The following is a 7,537-nucleotide window of genomic DNA, read 5'->3' on the forward strand; positions in this document are numbered from 1 at the left end:
CCACTGTCGACTACATGGGAGTCCAGCAACATAGCCATTACACTAACTGCTGATCCCAAGGCAGCTTGCTTCCTCATTTTCCCTTTCTCTCTCCCTCTGTCTTTCTGATCAAATTTAAAAAAAAAATAAATAAATAAAATTAAATCAATAATTTTTAAAAATAATAACAAATCCAATTAAATAAATAGTTTTATAAAAAGAGACTGGAGGGCTCCCCAACACCTGGAGGTTCCTAGTACCCCCCTCCTCCCCCATTCCTGCACAGAGGTTTTTGCAAAGCGTAGGGGGTCAGGGCTGGTATATTGGGGGGCAGCCCCCTGGGTAGGCGGTACAGGGCATGGGTGCAGGTCTGGTGGGGGAGGGGTCTAGCGTACTCCAGGGGAGCTGCTAAAAGTGCCCCTCCCCCACCAACCGCCCAAACATCTGCTCTGCAGTGTTTTGTTTGCAACTCTGTTTGTGGGTAACTGCTGAAGCCCCAGGAGGAGGAGTCTCCACTGAGGCACCTCTCTCTGGGGGACCCTGGGCACGGGGCTGATTTGCATGAACATTTCTATTCCCTCCGGTTCCCTGAGCAACCACCACCGCAGAACCAGCCCTGGAAGCAGGTGCTGGCCGTGTGGACACCCCCCTCCCACTGGGCTGGGATCCCTGGGGCAGGTCATGTCTGGTCTCTGGGTCTCGGTTTCCTCTTCTGGGGCCAGGCTCCTGTGCCCTCACGTCATCCCCAGGGGGGATGGCCACGCTGCCATCTCTTCTTCCATTCTCCTCTTGGGATCTTGGGTACGCACGTACACGCACCCAATGTGAGTTTTAAGCTGCTGGGTCCGGGACTTGAACCATTGACTATGTGGGAGTCCAGCGACATAGCCATTATGCCATCTGCTGGTCCTACCAGGTGTAATTTTTCAACAGCTGGATCTGGGACTTGAACTTGGTCAGCCATGCGGGTTCCCGGTGCTTAGCTTCCAGAGCACCTGCTGGCCCCTAAAATCATTTTTAAAAAATATTTATTTAATTTTATGCATGATTATTATTTTAATTTGATCAGAGAGAGAGAGACAGAGTGAGAAAGCAAGCCATCAGGTCTGGGACTTGAACCATGGTCAGCCGTGTGGGAGTCCAGAACCTTAGCCACCACCCTACTTGCTGGCCCTGATCATTTTTTTTGCTTTTTTTAAGGAAAAGGAATGAAATCATATAGTACAAAGCCTTCTGTGTTTGGCTTCTTACCCTCCCTATAATTCACTTGAGATTCATCCAAGTCGTATGGATCACTAGTTTTTGTGGGGTTTTTTTGGAGAGGTTTTTGCTATAGGGTGCATGCGCTCACCAGAGAGACAGAGAGACAGAGAGACAGAAAATGAGAAATTATCCCCCAGGGGGGATGGCCACACCGCAATCCCTTCTCCTCCAGTCTCCTCTCGGGATCTGGGGCACCCACGCCCCCAGCGTGAGTTTAAGTCACCGGGTCCAGGACTTGAACTGCGGTTGACTACCTGGGAGTCCAGTGACATAGCCATCACGCTAACTGAGAGACCCTGGATCACTAGCTCTGTTTCTTTTTCTTCCCCAGAGGGTGCATGTGCTTGCCAGGGAGAAAGAGCGACAGGGAGGGAGAGAAGGAGAAAGTGCCCCCCTCTGGGACATAGTCACCCTGCGATCCCTTCTCCCTGTGTCAGGATTTGGGAGCCCACGCATGTCCTCCTGTCCTTTGCTTCAAGCTCCAGGGGCCAGGATTCCAACACCATGGTTGCCTGTGGGGATCTGACTGCCCTAACTACTAGGCCACGTAGCCGGCCCTCATTCCTTCCTGCCGAGTGGTGAGGGTGTAAAGTTCCTTACCCGACCTTTCCCTAACTGTATAGGGCACATATACTCACTGGAGAGAGACAGAGAGGGAAAGTGAGAATTTAGCCCCCGGGGAGATGGCCACACTGCAATCCCTTCTCCCCCATCCTCCTTTTGGAATTTGGGGCACACATATACCCATATCCAGTGTGCTCTTCAAACTGCTGGGTCCAGGACTTGAACCACAGTCAGCCCTGTGGGATCCAACAGCCTTAACCTCCACGCCACCTGCTAGGCTGATGAGTTCATCTTTGTAAAGTGCCTAGGATGGCGACTGGCACGGCATACAGGTGTCACCTGCTGTTGTTTTTGTTTTCGTTTTTTTCAGAGAGAGATTTTTTTGCTATAAGGCACACCTTGCCAGAGAGACAGAGACAGAGAGACAGGAAGCGAGAATTCACCCCCCAGGGGGAATGGCCACACCACAGTCCTTTCTCCTCCACTCTCCTCTCAGGATTTTGGGCACACACGCACACACGCCTGGTGTGAGTTTCAAGCTGCCAGGTCCAGGACTTGAACCACAGTCAGTCATGTGGGAGTCCAACGCTTTAACCTCTATGCCACCTGCCAGCTCACCATCTGCTGTTGTTTTACACTGGGCTAGGATAGGGCCTCTTTGGGGGTCCCCTCTCCCCTAATGGTGCATGCCTTCCTCAGCCAGAAAACGGATCCCACCCCCACTGGACCTGAAGAGCCTGCATCTAGTGGAGACGTGGCAGAGGCTGGCCTCTGCCTAGAGCCTCCCCTCCCCACCCCAATGCTGCAGCTGAAAGTGGGCCTCAGGCCCATGGACAGACGAGGCGAGGCAGCTGCACCGTACGGCCTGCCAAGATCAACATCTGGAAATTTTCTCTGCAGCTCACGGCCCTTCCCCCAGCACCGGCCGCTGATGACAAAGTTGGGGCCTGTCTCAGACACTTCTGTCGACACTGCTGTCTGCGAGGTTTCTCCAGCTGGGGATGGGGGGTGGGGGTGGGGTGGAAGGACCGCAGGGGTCCGGACAGAGCGGTGGACAGGCCTAGGTGTGTGTGAGTGATAGCTGGGGTGGGGGTGGGGTCAGAGGTCAGAGGGTCCCCTCCCTTGGGTTGGGAAGAATATTCCACATCTCACCATTGACCGATGGGGTCTGGCATGGTAAGCAGCCTCCTTCCTTATTTTTTAGTTTATTTATTTAATTTGAAAAGAATTATTTTATTTTACTTATTGTTTTAATTTTTAAAAATTATTTTATTTAACTTTATTTATGATTATTATCATTATTATTTTCCAGTTTGATCAGAGAGAGACAGAGAGAGAGGGAATGTGAGAAAGCAAGCCACCAGGTCCGAGACTTGAACCATGGTCGGCCATGTGGGAGTCCAGCACCTTTAACCACCATGCCTCCTGCTGGCCCTCGTTTTAATTTTTTATTCCTTTTCTAAATAATTATTTATTTATTTAATTCCATTTGTTATTATGTTAATTTGACCAGAGAAAGACAGAGAAAAAGAAAGGGAGAAAGCAAGCCACCAGGTCTGGGACTCGAACTGCAATGAGCCACGTGGGAATCCAGTACCCTTAACCACCACACCACTGGCCAGCCCCTCTTTTTAAAATTTTTTAAAAGAGGTTTTTGCCTTAGGACACTTGCCTTTGGGGGGTGGGAGAGAAACAGACCCAGTGAGAGAAAAAGTGAGAAATCATCCCCCGGGGAGGGAGGGGAGCTGGCCACACCGTAATCCCTTTTCCTCCATTCCCCTCCTGGGATCTTGGGCACATACCTGGTGTGTTTCAAGCTGCCAGGTCTGGGACTTGAACCATGGTTGGCTGTGTGGGAGTCCAGTGATGTAACTGCTACGCCATCTCCTGATCACATATTTTTTAAAATTTGGTACATGGCTCACATGCTTACCAGTGAGAGACAGAGAGAGAAAGGGAACGTGAGAAAGCAAGCTACCAAGTCCAGGATTTGAACCGCGGTCGGCCATGTGGGAGTTCCAGCACCTTAACCACCATGCCACCTGCTGGTCCCCTGGCCCATTATTTTGTTTGATTAATTAATTATTATTATTTTTTATTGCCATAGTGTATAGGCACTGGCTGGAGAGACAGAAGAGGTGAGAAATCATTCCCCAGGGGGACCAGCAGTTAGCGTAATGGCTATGTCTCTGGACTCCCAGGTAGTCGACTGTGGTTTGCGTCCCGGACCCGGTGGCTTAAAACTCACGCCGGGCGCGTGTGCGTGCGTGCCCAAGATCCCGAGAGGAGAAGAAGGCATTGCGGAGTGGCCATCTCCCCTGGAGGGGTGCTTTCTCACTTTCTGTCTCTCTGTCTCTGTCTGGCGAGCACACGTGCCCTATAGCAAAAAGCCTCTTAAAAAAAAAATAAAAAAGAAATCATTCCCCAGGGGGGATGGCCGCACTGCAATCCCTTCTCCTCCAGTTTCCTCTCAGGATTTTGGGCAAGGATGCACGTGTACCTGGTGTGATTTTCAAGCCGCCGTCTGGGACTGGAACTGTGGTCTGCCATGTGGAATCCAGCTGCCTTAACCTCCACTCCACCTGCTGACCCCTAGTTCATTTATTTATTCCATGAGAGAGAGAGAAAGACACGGAGACAGCGCCCCCTGCAGGGTCTTGTCGGGGGAACCACCTGGCTTCAGCTGGACCAGGGTCATGGGCCTGTGAGTGCCTGGCATGCCCAGGGATGTCCCGGGATGCAAACCTGCAACCTTCCCATCTGGGGTCAGCTCGAGTGTTGCATTTTACTACTGTACCCCTGTCTGGCCCCCAGTACCCTTCTGTTCCAACCTGCTGGGGCAGGGCAGGGATCGCCACCTGGGATCTGAGATGGGGACTCGTGAACAAGAGGCCAGAAAGCCAGGGCTGCTGGGGTGCTCGGAGCCAGCCAGCTCTGGTTCAAATCCCACCATGCCTGGGTTTCTCTGTTTTCCTCCTCCTTAAAATGGGCTGGTGATGGGACCAGCAGGTGGCGTGGTGGTTAAGGCAACGGACTCCCAAATAGCCAATCACCATTCGAGTCTTGGGCCTGGTGGCTTGGAAAACACACTGGGGGGGAACAGGTAGGTGGCGTGATAGTTAAGGGCCTGGACTTCCACATGGCTGACCACGGTTCAAGTCCTGAACCTGACAGCCTGCTTTCTCGCTTTCCCTTTCTCTCTCTCTCTGATCAAATTAAATAATAAGAACAATAAATGGAGTTAAATATATATTTTTTAAAAGAGAAAGAAAGAAAAACATACTAGGTGTGTGTGTGTGTGTGTGTGTGTGTGTGTGTGTGTGCCCAAAATCCCAAGAGGGGAATGGAGAAGAAGAGATTTCCGTGTGAACATGCTCCCAGAGGGTTGCTTTCTCTCTCTGTTTCCCTTCAGTGCATGCATGAACCCTGAAGCAAATGAAAAAAATAGAATAAAATAAAATGGAAGTTGAAGAGTCTCTGAGTATGTGCCCAGTGAGCTCACAAGTAATAACGCCTACCTCCTCGCCGGCGTGGGAGTCCCAGCCATCATGGCCTGGCTTGGTAATTAGTGGAAGCCACCCGAGGCCTCTTCCTCGTTCATTCTGTCCCCGCCTGCCTGCTCTCCATGCAAAGAGCCCTGCTTCCTTCCTTTTCCACAGTTCCTTCCCTCGAGGGGGCCCCCCCAGGGCAGGGTCCAGGTCTCCCCTGACCCCCCCCTCCCAGACCATCAGGAAGTCCGGGCCTCCCTTGCTCAAGCCCGGTCCCTGCGCTGACCCAGCGCAGACCTCATGTCACCCCGAGGCGGGAGAGAGGCGGAAGTGGCCAGTAGGTACGTCTCTGTGTCCCTGGGGACATCACCTTTGTCTGGGAGCAGACAGCCGGATATGTCTGTGGCCTTGACACCCCCCCCCACCCCCAGGTCCCTGAGGGGGATGGCAAATTGCTGAGCCAGCCCAGTGTGTGTGTGGGGGGGCACTTCCTCCCCAGCCTTCAAGTCCCCACGGCTCAGATTTCCGCTCTGATAGCTGCCTGGCGAGCTGAGGGCCCGGTTCATTTTGCACCTCCTCCTCTGTGGGTTAAACACCTGGTTTCTAGAGATTGCCCAGGCAAGACACAGAGGGTGCAGTGAGCTGGAGGTCCGAGTGAACCCCACGATCTGGCCCAGCGTCGAGAACCCCGACGTCGGTCCAGCTCAGGAGAAGTGCAGTCTGCAAAGTCACCTTTGGCTTCCTCAATCTCCCCACCAAAGCCCCGCTACCTTGGGGGAGCCGTCTGGAGTCTCCTTCAGACTGTCAGCTGAAAGAGAGGTTACATTGCTGGACTTCCACGTGGTCGACTGTGGTTCTAGTCCTGGACCCAGGGGCTTGAAAATCAGGCCGGGTGCACATGCGTGCCCAAGATCCCAAGAGGAGAATGGAGGAGAAGGGATTGCGACATGGCCGGCCTTCGCCCCTGGGGGGTGACTTCACTTTCGCTTTCGCTTTCACTGTCTCTGTCTCTATCTTCAGTGAGCACTCACACCCTAAAGCAAAAACCTCTTAAAAAAAAAAGACAGGGCCTAACACAGAACATTACATGCTGTGTTATATGCACACATATGTTGCATGCATATATGTAGTGTTAATATGTTGTGGGATTTTTTTTGAGAGATTTTTTGCTATAGGGCACGTGTGCTCACCAGAAAGACAGAGAGAAACAGAGAGACAGAAAGCGACAAATCACCTCCCACAGTGGATGGCCGCACCGCAATCCCTTTTCCTCCATTCTCCTTTCGGGATCTTAGGCACGCACGCACCTGCATGTGTGCCTAAGCCACCAGGTCCAGGACTCGAACCACAGTCGACTACATGGGGGTCCAGTGACATACGCCATCCGCTGGTTCCTGTTGTGTTTTTTTTTTTTAATTATTTATTTTACTTAACCCCATTTGTTCTTATTTTTTAATTTGACCAGACAGAGAGAGAAAGGGAAAGCGAGAAAGCAAGCCACTAGGTATGGGACTCGAACCGTTGTTGGCCATGTGGGAATCCAGCGCCCTTAAACACCATGCCACCTGCCAGCCCTGGTGTGGGTTTTTATTGCCAGAGGGTACATGTGCTTGCAGAGAGAAAGAGAAAGCACCCCCCAGTGGAGCGCGTTCACACCACCATCCCTTTATCCTCTGTTTGTCTTTTCTGTTTGAGAGAGGTTTTCGCTATAGGGTGCATGCGCTCGCCAGGGAGACAGAGAGACAGAGAGACAGAAAGCGGGAATCACCCCCCTGGGGGGATGGCCACACCGCAATCTCTTTTCCTCCATTCTCCTCTCGGGGTCTTGGGCACGCACGCACACACGCCCGGTGTGAGTTTTAAGCTGCCGGGTCTGGGACTCAATCTGCGGTCGACTCCGTGGGAGTCCAGTGACGTACCCGTTAGGACATCTGCTGCTTCCTTTCCTCCATTTTTCCTTCTTTCTTTCTTTCTTTTTATTATTTATTCATTCATTTATTTTCATTTGACCAGAGAGAGACAGAGAGAGAGGGAGAGAAAGTGGGAAAGCAAGCCACCAGGTCCAGGATTTGAACCTTGGTTGGCCATGTGGGAGTGTCCAACACCTTAACCACCACGCCACCTGCTGATCCCTCTTCTTTTTTTTTTAATTTTTATTTTATATTTATTTATTTATTTGACCAGAGAGGGACAAAGCAATAGAGAGAGAGCGAGTGAGAAAGCAAGCTGCCAGGTCCAGGACT

This window comes from Tupaia chinensis, unplaced genomic scaffold, assembly GCF_000334495.1.
Source record: "Tupaia chinensis unplaced genomic scaffold, TupChi_1.0 Scaffold138665_1, whole genome shotgun sequence".
Lineage (NCBI taxonomy): Eukaryota > Metazoa > Chordata > Mammalia > Scandentia > Tupaiidae > Tupaia > Tupaia belangeri.